The 21693-nt window shown below is 33.7% G+C and overlaps 1 protein-coding gene across 1 annotated transcript in view; it reads right to left on the bottom strand.

Annotated features, from left to right (window-relative positions):
• Positions 1 to 21693, bottom strand: part of TMEM196 (transmembrane protein 196) — a 303486-nt gene that overhangs the window by 91283 nt on the left and 190510 nt on the right. Inside the window, exon 3 of the mRNA XM_084978452.1 lies at positions 19711 to 19794. The gene's annotated coding sequence lies outside the window, so the exon portion shown is untranslated. The remainder of the gene's footprint in view (positions 1 to 19710; positions 19795 to 21693) is intronic.

The following is a 21693-nucleotide window of genomic DNA, read 5'->3' on the forward strand; positions in this document are numbered from 1 at the left end:
ATCTAATCTTAATGGTAGCTCTCAATCAACTTCATTATATAATTTGTATTTTAGTCACCTGAATTAAAGAACTTCACTTACAATGCTATTCAAGGTCCTCTAAAAACTGGACCCAACATATATTTTCAAGCATTGTCTACTATAGCATTTCAATTATTCTATGGTCTAAATAAACTGAACTTTTTGCCCTTTTCTATTTATATCCTATACTTTCACACTTGTATTCCTTTTCCTTTGCTCAAGTTGTTTCTTTTCCCTAATAGAACTTTTTCATAATCTGTCTGTATCTAAGCCATACTTTAAAGGCCCTGCTTATGAGCCCTCATTTACAAAGGCTTTCTGCAAGAAGTAATCCTGTTTTAAATTAATCTAATGCTTTACCTGTATCCCTCTGATGACACTTGTTATTTTAAAAATTAGATTATATTTAAGTATTTTGTACTTCTCTGTGGACATTATTAGTACCTAGAAGAGAAGAACTGTAGCTGAGTCACCATTGTACTCATACAATTTCTATCAGAGTCTGGATTCAATAAAATAAACAAAAATGGAACAAATAATTTATCTCGGTTTCATTGTATATGCTGTATCCATTATCATTTTAACTTTATTTCTAGGACTTTGAGGTCACCTGTTTCCCTTAGAACATGCAATAAATATGGATTCTATCTTGTTGGAGAGTGGGTGGAATTTCTATGCCATGGAATCATTTTTTCATTTTTAAAAAAAATCTAAAATAAATTTTGTTGGAGTATAGTTGACTTATAGAGTTGTGTTAGTTTCAAGTACACTGATTTACTTTGAATAACTGATTTCAAAGTAAATCAGTTATACATACACATGTATCCATTCTTTTTCATATTCTTTTCCCATATAGGTTATTATATGACATAGAATCTTAAAGAGAAATATTGACTTTTAAATATCACCTGAATTAAACTGGTATTGAGGGATTTTCAAGTCCTTGATTAGTTTGGCTGAAATTTGGTTTTCTCTTTTGTAATACTGGGAGTAAGACCTTTCTCAGTATTTTAAGAAATAACTTAAAATTTTGAAAATTCCAAGTTTTCTTTAAAAATATTTTTTCAAAATCTGTTAATATTTCCTGTATTGCTTTTCTTCACATACTTTTAGTTTGTGATAAAAAATTGATGTTCGAATATGTATAGATGTATTTAAGGGACAATCATTGTCCATAAAGTGGACAAGTGGTTCATTATCCCTCTAATGCAGTCAAATTACACTTTTACATTTGATGTGTCAATCTGAAAATTTATGAAAATAGAGTACTCACACTAACACATACTTTGTTATTTTGATTTATTTAAAAATTTCAAGCCTCATTTAAGGCAGAATTCCCTTTGCTGCTATCTACACATTTAGTTTATTACTTATGCATTATTATCAAATGAGAAGAGGCATCTTTTATAAAATATAAAATGAACTATTCTATTACATATATTAGAATGGCCAAAATCCAGAACATTGACATACTAAATGCTGCTAGAATGTGGAGCAACAGGAAGTCTTATTCACTGCTGGTGGGAATGGTATGTTCATTTTGGAAAGGACTTTGTCAGTTACTTACAAAACTATAGATGCTCTTGCCATACATATGACCCAGCAATTGTGTTCCTTGATATTTACCCAAAGGAGATGAAAACTTATGTCCACAGAAAAGCCTGCATACAAATGTTTATAGCAGCTTTATTCATAATTGTCAAAACTTGGAAGCCAGCCAAGATGTCGTCCAGTGAGTGAATGGATTCATAAACTGTAGTACATACAGACGACGGAATGTTATTCAGCCATAAAAGAAAGGAGCATTCAAGCCATTATGGATCTCAAAGGCATTTTACTAAGTGAAATAAGTCAGAGAAAGGCATATACTGTAATGATCTCACTCACTTATGTGTGGGATCTGAAAATAATAAGAATAAAAACAAATAATTAAACTCACAGAAACAGACAGTAGAGGAGTAGTTACCAGATGCTGGGGTTGGAGGGAATGGAGAGATGTTGACTGCAGGGTACATACTTCCAGTTTATGAGATGAATAAGTTCTGGGGATCTAGTGTACAGCATGGTGACTGCAGTTAACAATACTGTATTATACACTTGTAAGTTGCTGGAAGAGTAGATTTTAAATATTTTCACCATGTACACAAAAAATATGATTATGTGAGGTGATGGGTATGCTAACTAACCTTATTGTGTAATAATTCTGCAGTATAAACAAGTATCAAATCATCATATTGTACCACTTAAACTTACACAATGTTATATTTCCATTATATTTCAGTAAATCTGGAAAAACTCAAAAATAAACAAGTAAACAATGAATTAGGAAATGAAGGCCAGAGAAGTAAGCAGAGGTGAGAACATGAAGGCCCTTAGACTTCAGGACTCTATGAAAAGGTAGTTAAAGAAGCTCAAGAATGAGGGGAACAAGATGAGATTTCCATTTGGAGAGTTTGGTGACTATGTAGTTTAATTTTGTAATATTATATTAGATGCAGGGAGCTCATGTAGGAAGATACTATGGAAACTCTGCCGAGAAATATTGGCTTCCTATGACTAGGATGGTATCTTCGATGATGGAAATGGGGAATGGATTCTTATGTTTAGGTGTTATAATCAATGTATTTTGGAAACAGTTGATGTGTGAGGGGAAGAAGAGAAAGGAATTAAATACAATGCATGTGTCAGTGCCTTGACCACTGCAAACTGGAGTACAAGATTTGCTGGCTTGGGATGTGTTGATTTTGAGTTGCTATGGAACACTCAAGTAAGTAGATGGTGGGTAGTCAGACCTACATTTGGGGGTGGGACTTTTGATTTGGGAGTCATATAGATGACAGTTGAAGACTTATAAAAGGCTAATAAACCCAGTGAGAGAGAGGGCCCTGGCTGGAAAGAATCCAGAAAATTGTCAATATGTAAAAGAATGGCAGAAGAAGCAGTGACAGCAAAGAACACTGAGCAATCTCCAGAAATTCAAGAAGAGGAAAATGAGGAGGATACAGAGATTCTATAAAGCAAGATAAAAATACCTTCAAGAAAATGGAGTGGGCATCAGTTAATTTTTGAGAGGTGAAATGAAGCATGATCTGCAAGATATTCACTATATTTGGTATCTTATTTATTAAAATATACCACCAGTAAGAAAATAGTTAATTAAAATAATGGTAAATTATTACCATTCTTGTTTTTATTATCAACAGAATTATATTACTATTAAGTTCTTACTACAGATATCGTTATTTTTAACTGAGTTTTACAGTTTCAACTTTATAAACATTTTTTCCCATTTATCCTCTTGAAGTAGAAATTAACAGTCTAACTGAACTGAAACTAATAATCATGCATATTTCAAAAACTAAATAATAATATTTTGTTAACTGATAATAATCTGAAGATGTTTATGGTGATACGAATTTTTAAATATCAAATATCTCTTGCTCTAGAATTTAAATTTAATTAGCTGATGTTCTTAGAATATGTTATATTGACCATATAGTGATTAATTTTTAAATGCTTCAGAATAAATAGTGTGTTGTATGTGTCTGATTTATTTTAAATCTAAACCTAGGGAGTGGTTTTTAGAGTCTTAAATTTCTAATTAAGAGTCAATGCTCTGAAGGTGGCTCTATAACACTATGAATATCTATCAAAATTGTTATCACAAATATGTTTAATTAGAAGAGAGGATGCTAGCAATAATTCAGGATGTGTTATTATCTTTAAAAGTCTATGAAATATAAAAGCTTTATTTTTAAGCTAAGAAATAGAAAAAGATAAAACTTTTTTAATATATAAAAGTTGATGTTATAAAACACATCTAGAAATAAACACTCATTTTCTGTGTAAACAAAATACACAAATATTTTAGGTAATTGACAATATTCTTTAGAGGAATGAATTAAAAATCAATTTCAGTTTATGACTTGAATTCATTAATGCTATAATTTAAATAGCAAATGATAAATTACATGCCCCAAGAGTGTATATTAAAAACCATAAACTTTTTCAAATTCGAATGTAGCACTGTTTTTATTTTAGAGTGTGCACTATATTGTTTCTAATCTTGAAGATCAATGGGGATGTCTGATAGTATTTTGGAGTTAAAAAAAACACATCCCTCATTCTCTCCCTCTCCCTGATCCTTAACTCTACACTAAGGATCCAAAATATGTTTAGCCTCATTGATAAGCAGAAGTAAGGTTAACTGAATCCTTCCTAGTTGGTAAAAGGAGATAATAATAAGAAAACATAAGTCTCATAACTCTAACTTATCTGTCTTCTGGAAAAACCTATTACACTTTCAGGGTTTTATGATCTTCAGTGTCAAAAGTTTTTCTGTATTGAATACAAATGCTTAACTGAGAAAATCATCAGAGTTACTTCCTCTTTTTCTACCTCCAGGCAACATGATACACTCAGGAAGATGGTGTGTACTTAGCAATTATTATCTAGTTGCTATATTACTTGTGATTCGATGGATGGTAGGCATTGCTCATAGTAACTAACCCTAATGCTCTCAGAAATACTAAATAATGGGGGATTTGGGGAGTGGTAGGTAATCTCTCATTTCTGTGGAGCTAAGGAAGAAGGCCAGACAGAGGACAGGTGGCAAAAATCATATAAAAGTGTCATCCCTGTGGGGATGATGAGCTAGGTCCAAAAGTTTTCTGGCAGAGAGAAAAGAGGTAAACAGCAGGCTAGCCAGAAATAGCATGCCATAAACTATAACATAAGTAACCACACTGTGGATATCTTAGAAGGATAAACTTGTAACAATTCATAGATTCAAGAAAATTTTGCCTTTGAAGGATAATGCACTTACTGGAATGATGTCATTTCCTAAAACCATTTGGGAATTTTTTTTTGAAAAGTCTTCAGAGCCTTTGGCATGCTCATCTAGCTTTCCTTAATGGAAGAAGATTTCCATCCATTAACGGGATATTCACTCATGTTCCCCATAAACTCTCTCAGAATAATTTAAACTACCAAAATGAATAGAAACTTCTTAGGGAACAAGGGTTTGCATTTTGTAGGCTTTTCAAGTTCTTAATAAACTACTATATTAAATAAAAGATGATTTGGTAAACAGAGAATGCTGTGGGGCCAAATAAATGGTTGTGCAAAGTTATGCAAAAATGGGTCATAGGTATATACAGCTATAAAGGAAAGAGTTGGATTTTCTCATCTTGCTTATTAGTTATATTACACTTTGCCAGATGAAAATTTCTGAATGTTTTAAACAACACTGTGATGGTAACATTTAGGTGATGGTCCTTTGAAAACTCTGAAGTCCTTGAAAATAAGTTAAATGTGATATGTCTATTTTTAAAAGCCATTTAAAAATAGTCATACCTTGTGATAAATTATTTTAAACCTTTTTAAGACCTTGGCTACATACTATTATAATATAAAAATATGTTTTTCCCCTAGGAAATTTTGATGTATCCCCTTGTGAAGGGCATAAGATTTGTCTTGTTGAATATTACTGTTTGCATTTAAAATAGTAAGAGTTATTTTTTCCAAATTTATAATTGTTTAATTTGAAAGTACTTTATTGAACAGGCTATACTTGCTTCCCTTCAAGATTACCTCCCTGGAGGAAGTAATTTTTTTTCCCAATTACAAACACTGTCATACAGAGACTGTGAGAGGGAAACTGGAAAGTAAACACTAATTTATATACATTCCTTTTTTTTTCCCCCCAGGCAAGTCTTGTCAATAAACTTGAAACACCCATCAAGGACACTGTTCCTGCCCAGCCCATAGGAGGTGCTCTTTATATAGAATTTTTCATGCTTATTGTGATCAAGTTCATAAGATTATTTAATTTTCACTTCATTAAAGACTTCATTTCTTAAAAAAAATGGTAGAAACTACCTCCTCTTACTGAATTAAAAATGTTGTCAGTTAAGCAGTGGCAACAGGCAGTGTTCTTTTTTTCACTTATGTGAAAAGATACTGGTATAAACTTAGAGAGCAAAATTTCCAAAATTTACTTTTTCAGCAATGTTTTCCCAGGTGGTTGCTAGATCTTGATTGTCCAAGTTCAGCTCAGATTCCATCTTGGCATAAAAAATGGTATGAAAGTTTAATGACATCCAGGTGTGGAGATGGTTGCTACCTTTCTGGGATTTGGATACCTGATTGGCAAGTCTGAAAATTAGTTTCTAAAATCCGCATATTTGCATTCTCTTTTTTCTATTCAGCACAATAGTTCTGCTGTACTAAGAAAACTTTGTTAACATCTAATTTAAGAAGTGCTGGTGAATGGCAGTCAAGAAGGGACAAGGTAAATTGAAATCTTAATGGGACAGCAGGCAGATCCCAGACAAAAAGTTTGCTGAAGACTTCATATTTGCTCATTTGGCCTTGAACGCTTGGACTTGGACATTTGGGGGAAAACTTACGCCACGTGCATGCTGACTAGGAATCACATGTGTCTCATTAAGATCTGGCTAGCTCAGCTGCATTTGGGGGCACATTAATTAGGATTTTTAAGTTGTCAATTGAGTCTTTGGCATTCTAGCTGTTTATATTGACTGACTTTCAATTTTCTTTAGACACACTTCATAATACTGTGTTCCTTGCAGCATATTCTAGTTAAGGAATGGAGATAGTAAAGAAGGATCCCTATCTTATTGGAGATTTATTTCTTCATGCTAGTTTTGAGGCTCACTAAATTATTATCTCATTTATTTCTTAAGAATAGGAAGATTAAATTTTATTTAAGGCTTAAAGTGAGACTCTAAGGCTGTATGTTTTTCCCACTGTGAAGTATTTAAGATGATACATTTCTGACCCATTGCCAGGATTTTCACTATTATAACATCCAAATGACTTCTCTATTCATCATCTACCACTGGAATGATTCCGAATCAGCAGAAAAGGCCCTTTTCTTCTCCTCCAGGGCCGATGATGGATTATAACGTCCTTCCCCTACTGTGCTATCTGACTTTACTTGACCAGGAATCACTGTCCCCTATGCACTTGGTGATATAATAACATTGTAGAAATGAAACCACTAGGCGGCTGATCAGCTGCATCATTTGAGTCTTGAACCAGAACTCTCATCCTTTGTTAGAAATTACTTCCAGAAAGTTACTGTCAGCAGGTTCACTGAGATCTCAGTGCTGTTGCTTCTTTGCTGCTTCAAACTATTACACACCTGGAAACTAGGAGTTTAACTTTTCAAAAAATATGTTACAAAAAAAGACAGGAAACTTCATGTGTAATATGACATCAAAATATTTGCATATCATATATCTGATAAAGGACTTGTATTCAAGATATACAAAGAACTCTTAAAACCCAACAATAAGGAAACAAATAACCCAAAGATCTAATCAAAGATCTCGCTAAAAAAATAAATGGCAAATAAGTATAAGAAAAAATGATTTATACACTCTTAAATTTGTTGAGGTTAGTTTTGCGCCCCAATATGTGATCGATTCTTGAAAATGTTTTATGTGCACATGAGGAGAACGTATATTCTGATTTTTTTGGATATAATGTCCTGAAAATGTCAATTAAGTCTAACTTTTCTATTGTGTCAGTTAGGATCTCTGTCTCCTTATTGATTTTCAGTCTAGAGGATCTGTCCATTGATGTGGGTGGGGTGTTAAAGTCTCCTACAGTGATTATATTCCCATCAATTTCTCCTTTTATGTCTGTTAGTATTTGTTGTAGGTATCTGGGCGCTCCTAAATTAGGGGCATATATATTGATGATTGTAATATCTTCTTCTTGAATGGATCCTTTAACCATTAAATAGTGTCTTCTTTGTTTTCTTTATGGCCTTCATTAATCAAGGAAATTAAAGAAGATGTAAAGAAATGGAAAGATATTACATGCTCCTAGGTTGGAAAAATTAATATTGTAAAAATGGCCATACTACCCAAAGCAATCTACAGATTCAATGCAATCCCTATCAAATAACCCATGCAACTTTTCATAGAACTAGAACAAACAATCCAAACATTTATAAGGAACCACAAAAGACCCAGAATTGCTTTAGCAATTGTTTTAGGAACAAAAACCAAGCAGGAGGCATCACTCTCCCAGACTTCAGGCATTATTTCAAAGCCACAGTCATCAAGACAGTGGTCCTGGTACCGGAACAGAGAGACAGACCAACGGAAAAGAATAGAGAACCCAGAAATAAACTCTGACACCTATGGTCAATTAATCTTTGACAAAGGAGGCAAGAACATAAAGTGGGAAAAAGAAAGTCTATTCAGCAAGTATTGCTGGGAAACCTGGACAGCTGCATGCAAATCAATGAAACTAGAACACACCCTCACACCATGCACAAATACAAACTCAAAATGGCTTAAAGACTTAAGTATAAGACAAGACACCATCAAACTCCTAGAAGAGAACACAGGCAGAATATTCTCTGACATCAACCTTATGAATGTTTCCTCAGGTCAGTCTCCCAAAGCAACAGAAATAAAGGCAAAAATATACCAATGAGACCTAATCAAAGTGACAAGCTTTTGCATAGCAAAGGAAACCAAAAAGAAACAAAGACAACTTACAGAATGGGAGAAAATAGTTTCAAATGATGTAACTAACAAGGGCTTAATCTCTAAAATATGCAAACAACTTATACAACTCAACAGCAAAAAAGCCAAAAACCAAATGGAAAAATGGGCAAAGGACCTGAATAGACATCTCTCCAAGGCAGATATACATATGTCCAACAAGCACATGAAAAAATGCTCAACACCAGTGATTATTAAGAGAAATTCAAATCAAAACTACCATGAGATACCACCTCACACCAGTCAGAATGGCCATCATTAAGAAGTCCACAAATAACAAATGCTAGGGTGGGGGATGTGTGGAGAAAAGGGAACCCTCTTGCACTGTTGGTGGGAATGTAAGCTGAACAACCACTATGGAGAACAGTGTGGAGGTTCCTTAGAAAACCATACATATCATTACCATATGACCCAGCAATCCCACTCTTGGGCATATATCTAGACAAAACTTTACTTGAAAAAGACACATGTACCTGCATGTCATTATAGCACTATTAGCAATAGCCATGACATGAAAACAACCCAAATGTCCATTGACAGATGATTGGATTAGGAATATGTGATATATATATATAAACAAGGTACTACTACTCAGCCATAAAAAGAACAAAATAATTCCATTTTCAACAACAAGGATGAAACTAGAGACTCTCATACTGAGGAGAAAGACAAATACCATGTGATATCACTTATATATGGAATCTAACATAGAGCACAAATGAACACGCAATGTGAGAAAAAAGAATGTATACATGTATGTGTAAATGGGTCACCATGCTGTATAGTAGAAAAAATATATATGTAAATAAATGATTTAAAAAAATGAAGCTTTCCACAGGAAAAAAAATCATGGAGTTGGAGAATAGACTTGTGGTTGCCAAGGGGGAGGGGGAGAGAGTGGGATAGATTGGGTGCTTAGGGTTAATAGATGCAGACTATTGCCTTGGGAATGGATTAGCAATGAGATCCTGCTGTGTAGTACTGGGAACTTTGTCTAGTCACTTATGACGGAGCATGACAATTGTGAGAAAATAGAATATATACATGTATGTGTAACTGGGTTTCCATGCTATACAGTAGAAAATTGACTGAACACTGTAAACCAGCTATAATGGAAAAAATAAAATTCATTATATTAAAAAAATTCTCACTATATTTTGTTTTTAAGGAAATGTAAATTAAAACAACAATGAGATGCCTCCAGACACCTAATGGAATGATTAAATACAAAAAATTGACACCAAATGAAGTGAAGATGCAGAGAGTTCATTCATTGCTGGTGGGAATGCAAAATTGTATAGCCACCTCAGAAGACAGTTTCTTAGGAAGCTAAACATAGCATTTGCACACAATCCAGCAATTGAGCTCCAAGATATCTTTACTCAAACAGGATGAAAACTTATTTCTACCCAGAAACCTACATATGGCAGCTTTATTCACAATTGCTAAAAGCTGGGAGCAACCAAGGTGTTCTTCAATAAGTGAAAGGCTAAGCAAATGGGTACATCCATGCAACAGAACATAAACCATAAATTTTTTGTTTTGGCCATACCCATGACATATGGAAGCACCTAGGTCAGGGATCAAACCCATGTCACAGTAGTGACCCAAGCCGCTGCAGTGACAATGCCAGATCCTTAACCCACTGTGCCACTGGAGATCTCCAAATAGAAAATAAATACAAAAAGAAATAAACTATTGTATTAGTAGTTAGGGCTCTCCAGAAAAAAAATAGTATCTCAATAGGATATATATATATGAATATACATGAAAATATATATGAATATATATGTGAACATATTCAGAAGAATATATAGCAGAAGGTAGAACTGGTTCACACAAGTACAGAGCTGAGAAGTCCCTATATGTGCAGCTGGCAAGCTCAGGACAACAAAAGTTTAGGTCAAGTCTGAGTCCAAAGGCCTAAAACTAGGAGAACTGATAGTATGTTTCATTCTGAAAGCTGTCAGGCTCAAGAACCAAGAAGAGATCATGTACTAAAGGGATGTGTTCCTACTGACTGCATCCTGGATTCCAGTAGGAACCTTGCCCATAAGTTGCAGGGAAAATGTATTTTGTATGATACTGTAGTGATGGCTACATGACATTGTGCATCTGTCAAAACTCATAGAACTCTATAGCAGAAAACATGTATTTTGGGGTAAAAATTGTTTTAAATGAAAATAATTTGGGAAATCAAATCCCAGTATGGAATGTAGACTGTGATATTAAAAATCTAATTAAACACAATATATGGCATAACCTCACTGAAAGGTAGGAGAAAAAAATCCTTAACCTAAATAACTTTGGAAATGAGTGAATACTGTAAGACTTCATTGTATATTATCTATATAAACTGTATAAAAACTATTCTCTGGTGGATAAAGTAAACGCCCCCAGGGGTTACAGCTTAACAAATAAGAAACAATTCAGGAATAATCCATTCCAAAATATTTCAGTATCTTCACACCTGTTTTTTTTTTTTTTTTGGTTTTTCCCCATAGATTGCCTACAATCTTATAAAAGGGAAGCTTTCCTATTTATTATCATTAATTTATTATTTAATCTATTGTCCATTGTTTCTCCCTATTCAAATTTGATGTCTACAGAGTCAGGCATCTCGGGTCTGATTAAATCATAGTAAGGGCTCTATAAACTTTGTTGAACCATTTTGAATCGAAGTGAACATGGTTTTTAAAATATCAATGGATATTGGAGACATTACAGCAAAAAGTGATTTATGTGGAGACCCAAGAGCCAACTCACCTAGGAGTGAATCCTACCTCTAATACTTGTTCTATGACCCTGGGAAAGTAACTTAAAATTCAGCTGGGAAACTGCCATGGCATCTGGTTAAAAAGCAGTTTCAAATATCCTGTAATATCAAATAATCCTCTTACACATTTACTTAAATTTCATTTTCTTTGGGGAGTAAGACTGGAATTTTTTTCTCTACCAGCAATTTTAGTGCTATTAAAGCCAATATTTGAGGCACAGAGGGAACAAAATTCTATCAAATGTAAAACATATATATCTATAGACTTAAGATATCTATTTTATTTATAATAAAAAGTACATGGATAGATTGGAGTCTTTGAAGGTGGAAGAAATAATGTTTTATTTGACTTTAACTACATCAGAGTCGAGTCACAGCAGCATTTCTGAAAGGCCAGTGTTATGAGTGGATCAGTTTAGCAAGGTTATTTGTTGACTAAGCTTCCAAATTAAAATATTTGGTGGTCTGATAGCATGCAGAGAGGACACCAATAGTATTGTGAAAAAAATGGGTTGTTTTCAAAATTGGGCCACTCTGTTAGTGATTATCATAGATTAGAATGGGGGAATCAAATCAAATACCCAATTCTAATGAGTAAAGTATTAACAGAAAGTAATTACTTTTCTACTAACCTCTAAATTCTGAAGCTTGAATGCCAAAGATCTTACCTAATGTATCTAAACCAACTTACTCTCTTAAAACAGTTTTTAAAAATATGTCTGGAGGGAAAGATAAATTAGGAATTTGAGATTAACATATACGCAACATTATATATAAAATAGATAATGAACAAGGACACATTGTATAGCAGAAGGAACTATACGCAATATCTTGTTATAACCTATAAGAAAAAATAATATGAAAAAGAATATTTTATGCATACAGCAAAGTTTTTATGTCACACACTGTAAGTCAATTATGCTTCAATAAAAATAAATTTAAAATAAATAAATAAAAATAACACGTCTGAGAAGGGGGCTGTAACTATTTCAGAACAGTAAAGCTTGTTTTAAGTTTTTTTCTAAACATCTAAGATGTTTAAGTAGGTAAAGAAGTGGCTAAATTAGCTGAATTTTGAAACATGTAAATGATTGTTCTCTATTAGTTGGGCCTGAATGATAAAATAACCACAACCAAATGATATGGAGAAGAAATAAACCTATGAGAACAGAACTGAATGATAACTTCTCTTTAATGAAGTTCAACAGAGAAGAATTTCAGTAAAATTTTAACTCATAATCAGTTGTTCTATTTACTTGCAAAGTTGTCAATGTTGCTGGCTACCATTTACAGTAACAAAATGGTCTTTACACCATTATGCCACCACCTGTTTTTCTTTTGACTTTCCAAAACCCCAGCTCTTAGCCCTATCACAACAGTAGCTTGCTACAAAATAATCATAATGACCATTTAATGTAGATAATAATCTCGATGATTTTGATTTCTACTTGGAAGTCATGATGATGATGCCATCATCTCTTGGGGATTTGTTAATTGTTAACTAACAGTATCCCAGAAAAGGAGCCACACTACAATCCAAATTCCTTAAATACTTCATGAGTGGGCTGTCTGACTATATCCTAGGTACAAAGACAGAAACTGTAAATACAGGCAAGAATATGAATAATACATTCTGTCTGTCTCTTGTAAATGAAACAGGCATGTTTCATTTACAACAATAAATAAACAATAAACAATATAGTGTGATATTCAACTGTAGAATTGTGTACAATGAATTTTACAGAATGAAGATTGTGTTTAACAAGTCAGAGAGTCAGGAAATCTTCAAAGAGAAACTTAAACATGTTTCAAATTGCTGAATAAGAGTCTCAGAGTCAATAGTCTGAGAACAGGCATTCCACAGACTAAACAGCAATGACAAGGCATAGAAGGGGTATTCAGGGAACAACCAGTGTTTTGGTATTGCTAGAGCCTAAGACCAGAGACAAGGCCAATTTTCAAGATTCATATTTTTTGGCACACTAAAAAATTATCTTGTTGGAAATTAGTCATCTAAGGTATTTGAACATTAGGGGGAGAAGAGAAAATTATGATGAGATCATCATTTCAGAGAGAACACTCTGGCAACAGTAGGGATGATATGCCCTAGGGAAGCAAGGCAGATGAGTTAGAGTCAGCTGATGTGGTACCATGCTGGATGACAAGTGTTTGAACTAAAGGAATGAAAGTGGAAATACAGAGAAAGCAGAAAATTTGAAATCAATTTAAGAAATTAAACTGACAGGACTTAGTGATTAACTGACTGTTGGGTTGGAGAAAGAAATTCTAGAAGGACTCTTGGGAACTTTGTGTACTATGTTAGTAATAAATTGCCTTCTACTGTTTGTAACAGATACCAGAAATAATAGCGGTCAAAATAAGTAGTAGTTTAGTTCTTTCTGCTATGAGTCAAGTGTGTAGGAAGCATTCTAGGCCTAGATGACAGCAATGTAGTATTAACAGAGACCCAGGCTACTTCAACCTACTGCTCCACTATCTGTTTTTTTTTTTCTTCATTAGGATTTGCATTGTCCAAGATGGTTGCATTATTATTTATTTAATTATTATTATTATTTTCATATACCAGGCAGGGAGTAGAAAGTGAATGAGCCAAAATGAGCACATTTAAAAAGGCCCATAGAATACCCACCTAGCAACATGTGCACATATCTCTCACCAGAATTTAGTAACATGGTCAAACCTAGCAGCAAAGGTGCCTGGGAAGAGTACTTTATCTGAACACTTTGCCACTCAGTATATTCAATGATGGGTTACCAAACAAGAAGGAAAAATGGTAAAGGACAACAATTACTTACTTTAAAGTATTTTGTAACTAACAAGAAAAACTATATTGAAAGACTATTAGGTGTGAGTTAGAGTAGGGGAGAAGAGGAGTTAATGTGTTTTCTTTTGAATATACCAAACATGGTACACTATTGATCTCAAGGAATATACAATTGATATTGGTCAGATGTACAAATATCAAGGAGAATTCAACTTTTGATTTAAAAGGAAAAGTAGAGTTAGCTATATTGACTTGATTTCATGGCATGAAAATACAGATGATATAATATGAAAATCCATCTGATGATATGAAAATACAAATGATAATCCAAGCATTCCTGAGCTCATCAATAGGATTAAGGCTGAAGACAGGCATAAACTGTGATAATGGAGTAAGGTACAATAACCACATTCAAGTACATTTCTACACCGCCATAGAAGGGTGGGTTTTTTTTTTTTTAATTTGAAGTGTCATTAGGAATATATAGATTATTCTCATGTACAAACCCAGCTGAAGCCAGTAATGTCTTCTGCTGTTACACAGGTATCATCACTGTGATCTGGGATGAAGTAGGATGACTTTTGTTGTAGTGGTTGTTTGGGTTATTACTCCAGAGTAATGAGAAATAGAAACTTTTTCTACCTTTTTAATTTAAAAATGTTTTTAAAGCACCTGTTACCAAGCTCTAGGCATTGAAGAAAAGAAAAATAAAGGAGGATCTTTGTTACTTAACAAATATGACTCAACTCATGTCTTTTTATCAATCAGCATGAAAATGAAAATAAAGAGCCCATTCCCTTGACATTCACATTCTTGTCAGAAACTTTTCCAAATCTATGACACATAACAGCAAAGCAGAGTCCCATCTCTGGAGTATTTGGGAATTCCAATTTTTTTTAATACAATATGAGATTATAACCAGGTTTGGTTGAGTGTGTTCCTTATGGAATATTAAGCTTTGTATTGTTTGAAAATTTTACAAAAAAATTTTTTAAGTTAATTTTTTTGATAATCTGCTTTAATAGACTAAATACAGTTTTGTTCTCTTTATAATGTCCTAATTTTCAAGTACATCCCTTGCACTTTGCTTATTTTCTGTAGTCAAGACTGATATAACAAGTTTCAGATATCAAAAGTCAAAACATGTTTAGGCTGGTTCCCATATTAAAATCATTTAGTATTGGAGTTCCAGTCCTGGCCCAGTGTTAACAAATCTGACTAGGAACCATGAGGTTGCTGGTTCAATCCCTGGCCTTGCTCAGTGGGTTAAGGATCCGGCATTGCTGTGAGCTGTGGTGTCAGTTGCAGATGCGGCTCGGATCTCATGTTGCTATGGCTCTGGTGTAGGCTGGCAGCTACAGCTCTGATTAGACTCCTAGCATGGGAACCTCCATATGCCGCAGGAGCAGCCCAAGAAATGGCAAAAAGGACAAAAAAAAAAAAACCATTTAGTATTTTAAAGAAGTTTGGATTTATCTGAATAAGATGAATTGCTGAAGAATCCAAATTCCATCTTTTCGGCTTATCAAATTCTAAAAGTGCAAGGAATTTTATATTAAAATTATTTTATTTTTCTGGAAATGATTCCTCTCTATGCTAGGATTAAAATTCAATAGAGCTGACATATTCACACTAGAACTAATTTTCAGACATCATTTAACTAGTCTCTGTGAATGAGTTAATAAGAGGATATGTGTGTGTGTGTGTGTGTGTAAATTACATCATTTGGCGAATTCAAAATACAACTGATATTTTTCCAGTTGTACAAGATAAACGTTTTCCTTTGCTCTCTATTCCATTTATTAATCAGACAGAAAGCATCAAACAGATACTCTCTCTTCTGATTACTTTCTATTATTGTTAATAATATTGAACAATCCAGCTATCTTTTAAAACATCAATGTAATCCTCTCACTGGTAACTGGGTTTTACCCGACTTTTTTAATAATATAATCTTTTTGGTAACATCATACTCTAGGCTTTAATGCTGTAGTATTTAGGGAATTAAATAGAATGCCTTTGTGAAATCCCTGATATAATTTGTTGCAGTAGTGTGCTTTAATCATTTATAACTTCCCTCCTAAGTAAATTCTTTCTAATCCGTAGGACCACATTTCTAAATCCCTTGGGACTATGCACTTTGGAGGGGGATACTTTATTACTTACTAAATAGCTTTTCGAGAGCTTTTCCTCAGATAGATGATCAAGCTGGATAAAAAAGAAAAGGTTAAGGGAGAAATAGTTCCTGGTACTTTTCAGCTATAAGCCCATGTGTTTACCCTTTACATAATTTTGGTTGAAAAATTTTCACATTCTCAAATACATAATTATCATCATGTAATTTAACAAATATAAGCCTAAATGATAATAAAATCAGTCTCAAAGTCCAGTACCATTTCAAACCTCAACTGAGCAGAGTGCTCAATTTAATTGCATTGATTAATTTCATGCTCCCTTTGGTATCAAACCTTGTGATTAAAATTATCTATCAGATATTTTATTTCTTTCTTTTCATAGTAACAAAAATAAAATGTCAAGCTTAATTAAATTTTATTAACTAATTAAGGACTTCTTAATTAGTGTCACTATGCTATAGTTTTATGTAGTCACTCTTCATGTGTAGATGGAGGACACAGGTTAATTTCATTACACCTGTAAATGCTTATATATATATTTTTAATAAATTCTTTGTTAATTTGTTTCTTTTACATTTGACCCTTCGACCTAAAACTAGAGCTAAAAACCATTTCAATAAATTTCCTCACTTACTGAGTTTGAGTATTTTGGCATATATAACATTAAATGAAGAAATAGCATATAGTTTATATACCTACAGTTCTAGAATAATTACATACTTAGATTGAAGGGAAATATCTATTCATCTTCTGCTGAGTTTATCTTAATGTCTTTTCCTTTTGTTTTACTTGGGTGAAATATCAATAATATTTGTTCATCTATTTCTGCCTTATTTGTGCCTCTATTGAGTCATCATCCTTCAGATAGTTTTACTATAGTTCTCATATTTCAAGCTTGTTCTGAAGTTATCTGAAATGTAACACCTAGGTATTTGATTTTGAATGTCAATGGTCATACCTTGTCATAAGAAAGAGATTCAAGGAGTTCCTATCGTGGCACAGCAGAAACGAATCCCACTAGGAACCATGAGGTTGCAGGTTCGATCCCTGGCCTTGTTCAGTGGGTTAAGGATCTGGCATTGCTGTGGGCTGTGGTGTAGGTCACAGACACAGCTTGGATCTGATGTTGCTATGGCTGTGGGGTAGGCTGCTGTAGCTCTGATTGGACCCCTAGCCTGGGAACCTTCATATACCATGGATGCAGTGCTAAAAAGTGAGAAAAAAAAAAATAGAAGGAGAAGTTAGCTGATCACATACAATAACATTATACTATAGAAGAGGGAAAATCCCTCTCACATAAATGCAAGTCTTTTACACAATAGATAGCTCATGGAAGATCTAATTTGCTAAAAGAAAAAGCAACAGAAAAAACACTGTCAGCTGAGGACAGCGCTTGAATTTCATTGCAGGATTTTATTGATACTGTATCTGCTGTATAATTGGAAGGGAGAACCATCAGGGTTCAGAATATTCTTCCTGACAGAAGTCTTTTTGATATCCATGTTCCTTCTACCCAAACTATGTGCTTTTGCTTCTGTTGCTGTAATCTCTGCAAATAGCTTTCAAACAGATCATCTTTCAGTGGGCCTTAAATACAATGCTTTAAAATATTTTGAGCAAAAAAATAGCATTAAAATTTGTTTTTATTTTCATCTAGAATATAAAGTTATTTCGGAGAATTTTATTTTTTTTACATATTTTCAGAGACTCCTAGATCTTTTCAATTACTCTTCCAACTATACAGCATCCTCATTATAAGATCATCATAGGGGAAAACAATTTGATCCTATCAGAATCCACAGATTCAATAGAAGAAACTGCATTGAGTAAATAGAAGATTATGTGTCAGGCTATTCTTTGTGCATAGGGTGTACACATTTTCAGCCTTTTACAAATGAAACCATAGACATGTGAAGAAATCACTTTCTTTTCTGAGTCGAGTCTTTTTAGTAATCAAGCAGTTTTCATACTATTAAATGCATGCCTGAAGAAAAACAATGCCTTTAAAGAATTCTGTACATTGGGCATATAGTGAGAATGCAGATATTTTCTGAGAATCAAATGAAAGAGCAAATCTAAGACTTCATAATATGAAAATATTTCCAGATTTCCTCCCAGAGCAGAGAAAGAAAAAAGTAAAGTCATTATACATACAACAAATATTTGAAATTGGAATTGATGAAAAAGTCAAGAATTGTGAATGTTCTCTAGCATGTTTTTCAAATTAGGATTTTAATTCCATTTAACACTGAACTTTCCCCTTTCATAAATTCCTTTATATTTATTATATAAATATGAAATAAAAGAATAGCTATCATATTTCAAAATATAGGAAACAATGAAAACTTTGAAGGCCTGAAATGATGAAGATAAACTATAGATTATAAAGATGCTTAATATTAAAATATTATTGGAGTGACTTAGCAAACACGTAGATGCAAGTACAAAATATAAATCCTTCGTGTTTTTTTTTCCAAAGGAATGATCTAATTTTCCATTTTGTTTTTAAGATGAATATTTTCTGTGAATGGCCCTATATTTCTTTAGTGATGTTCCTTTATGGTAGCCTAGTAAACATTTTAGAATGTTTCTGCTATCTCAGTTATACCTTAGAAGGTGGCTGGAATGGAGTTACATATGTTTTATTATGACTTTCTGTAGGAACCCATGCCCTGGGATCTGTAGAACTGGTATAATCCTGGGTCATCTCAAATATAATGCTGTATTTGTAGGTCAAGGATGAAGACTAGAGGAGGGCAAGAGAACAGGAAAGTTATACACTTTGACCTCCTCATTTAATGGAATCTGGTTGGAATGTAAGGTGATAGGAAAAGGCAACATCGAAATGACACTGGAAAGTAGTTTGTCATATCAAGGCTTTACAAATCTTTTCTTGCCCTTTTTTCACAGAATGGACATTACCATGTGATCGTTAGAGTCTGCTTGTCTCTCTCTGATTCCTAAATTGTGGAGCACCAAGCAGCCATTGCTGTATGAAGAGGTCCCCAAGACACGTAGGAGAAAATAGTGAGAGAACCAAACAGGATGTGGTGGACCAGCCAATCCTGATCACATCTCAGGTTGTAGAGACTGCCCCTGTCCTGGAAGAGGAATGCCCGTTTGCATCAGGAACACTATTACAGAACCAGGCAAGCCAATCAGAGAAGCTCAGGCTCTCCAGGCTGCCATCACAGGTATCTTCCTTTGCTTCTTAGCTGTCCCAACTATATACTCCTTCTCTACACCTCACAAGTAATACAAACTACCAAATAAAACCAGAGAGAGGACAAAGTTTCCTCTTTCTCTTTAAATAAGAGCTATGATTTAACAAAAACCCGCATAACATCTAGTGGGTACTTATATGACAGTAACAAGCTTACCGAATTTTCTTCATGAGGATTAAGAAAGCGATAGGATAAAAGACTAAATCTATTATTTGAAACTGACCTGATCCAGTTGGCTGTTCAACAACTGGCGGCCTCTGGAGATCAAGTTGAGTATGCACTGTGTGGCATCTGGTTATCAGGCAGTCTGTTAAAAACAAAAGTAAGTTTAAACCAAATATGCCAAATGGACCATATTTAGTAACGGGAAAGTACCAAACATCATATATATTCTTGCAGACTTTGGGATGAATGTATTTTCTGTCACACTTACAAGAATGCAAACACATCTGACAGCAGAATCAGCCTAGTTTGTAACTGAGTTTGACCACACGGTCCTCTTTGTAACTCAGACTTTGTATCACATAGACTTCTAGATAACATGTTTTACTCCAAAGATGTTCAGTACCTGGGCAAACTGGATATTTACATATTATTCATGCCAGAGATGTGTTACCATTCTGATGACCTACATATCTTGAATGTCACTAAAATTCATCAAACTAATTCCTAGCCATCTTTACTGTGATGGTCCCTCTGCTGTACTTTTAGATATTATTTGAAATCACGTGCTAGAGAAGCCATGTGCTTAGTTGCTTCAAACCCTAACTATCTGTACTTTCACACATGTGCTTAAATTTTTTTGCCACAGCACTTAAAAATAAATTACCAATATAATATTATACAAAAATTGCATAGTATAAAAGAAGGGAAATGTATTCTGAGTAATCAAATGAAATAAATTCAAAGACAGAAGATTAATAGAAACTCTATAATATCAGGGAGACTGAAGGGTAAATTACATCTATCAAAGAGAGTCATCTAAGATCAAGAAATAGTGCCTCAGTTGAAAATGAAAATAATCACATTCAAATGGCAAAATAACACCTTTGCAGCAACACGGATGGAACTAGAGACTCACATATTAATTGAAGTCAGAAAGAGAAAGAAAAATACCTTATGATATCACTTATGTCTGGAATCTAACATACAGAACAAATGAACATTTCCACAGAAAAGAAAGTCATGGACTTGGAGAAGAAACTTGTGGTTGCCAAAGGGAAGGGGAAGGGAGTGGGATGGACTGGGAGTCTGGGGTTAATAGAAGCAAACTATTGCATTTGGAGTGGGGAAACAATGAAATCCTGCTGTATAGCACAGGGAACTATATATATAAATATATATGGATGATGGATGTATGGATATATATATGTATATGTATGTATGGCTGATTCACTTTGCTGTACAGTAGAAATTGACAGAACAATGTAAATCAACTATAATGGAAAAAAATAAAAATCATAAAATTAAAAAAATTAGCCTATATAAATGAATTTATGATAACGTTACTGAGGGGGAAGATGTTTCTGTGTTTCATTGCAGTACTCTTCACAGTAGAGAACCTGGTCTCAGATGTATCATGACATGAATGGGAGGACACATTTTAAAGTAACTTAAGCAAACTCAGGATATTCATTTTTAAACTTTTCTCCAAAATAAAGTAACTAATACAGTATTTCCAAAATTCATCTTGAATCTTTCATTGGTGGCAAATTTGAAATTTTTATTATATAAAGTTAAAATTAATTTAACTTTCAATAAAAAAATAGATCTTGGAGTTCCCCCTGTGGCACAGTGGGTTAATGATCTGGCTTCTCTCTATGGCGTTGCCTGTTCCATCCTGGCCCAGTGCAGTGGGTTAAGGATCCACCATTGCTGAAGCTGTGGCATAGCAGCTCAGATTCCATATGCTGCAGGAACAGCTGGAAAAAAAAAGTGAAATAAAAGAGTGAGAAAAAGAATGGACTCTTTATCTAGGAATTTCCTATTTGTAGATATTCTTATGATGAAAAGTAAAATTCAAAACCTATAAAACCTCTAAGATGTATGGCAATAACTTTGCAGATGTGTGATTTCAAGATTATCATCTAGGTTATTATTAGTTACTGTTAAATTATAGGACTATCAAAACTCTGTAGAAACTCTGTCCATCTTCTTTTTTTGCCCTTTAATCTTATCTACCATTGAAAATATGTCACATCCTTTA

The sequence above is a fragment of the Sus scrofa genome, chromosome 9, assembly GCF_054392235.1.
Source record: "Sus scrofa isolate SSC_HxYL_T2T_F1_AM1 chromosome 9, Sscrofa_HxYL_maternal_Yorkshire_Landrace_v2.0, whole genome shotgun sequence".
NCBI lineage: Eukaryota > Metazoa > Chordata > Mammalia > Artiodactyla > Suidae > Sus > Sus scrofa.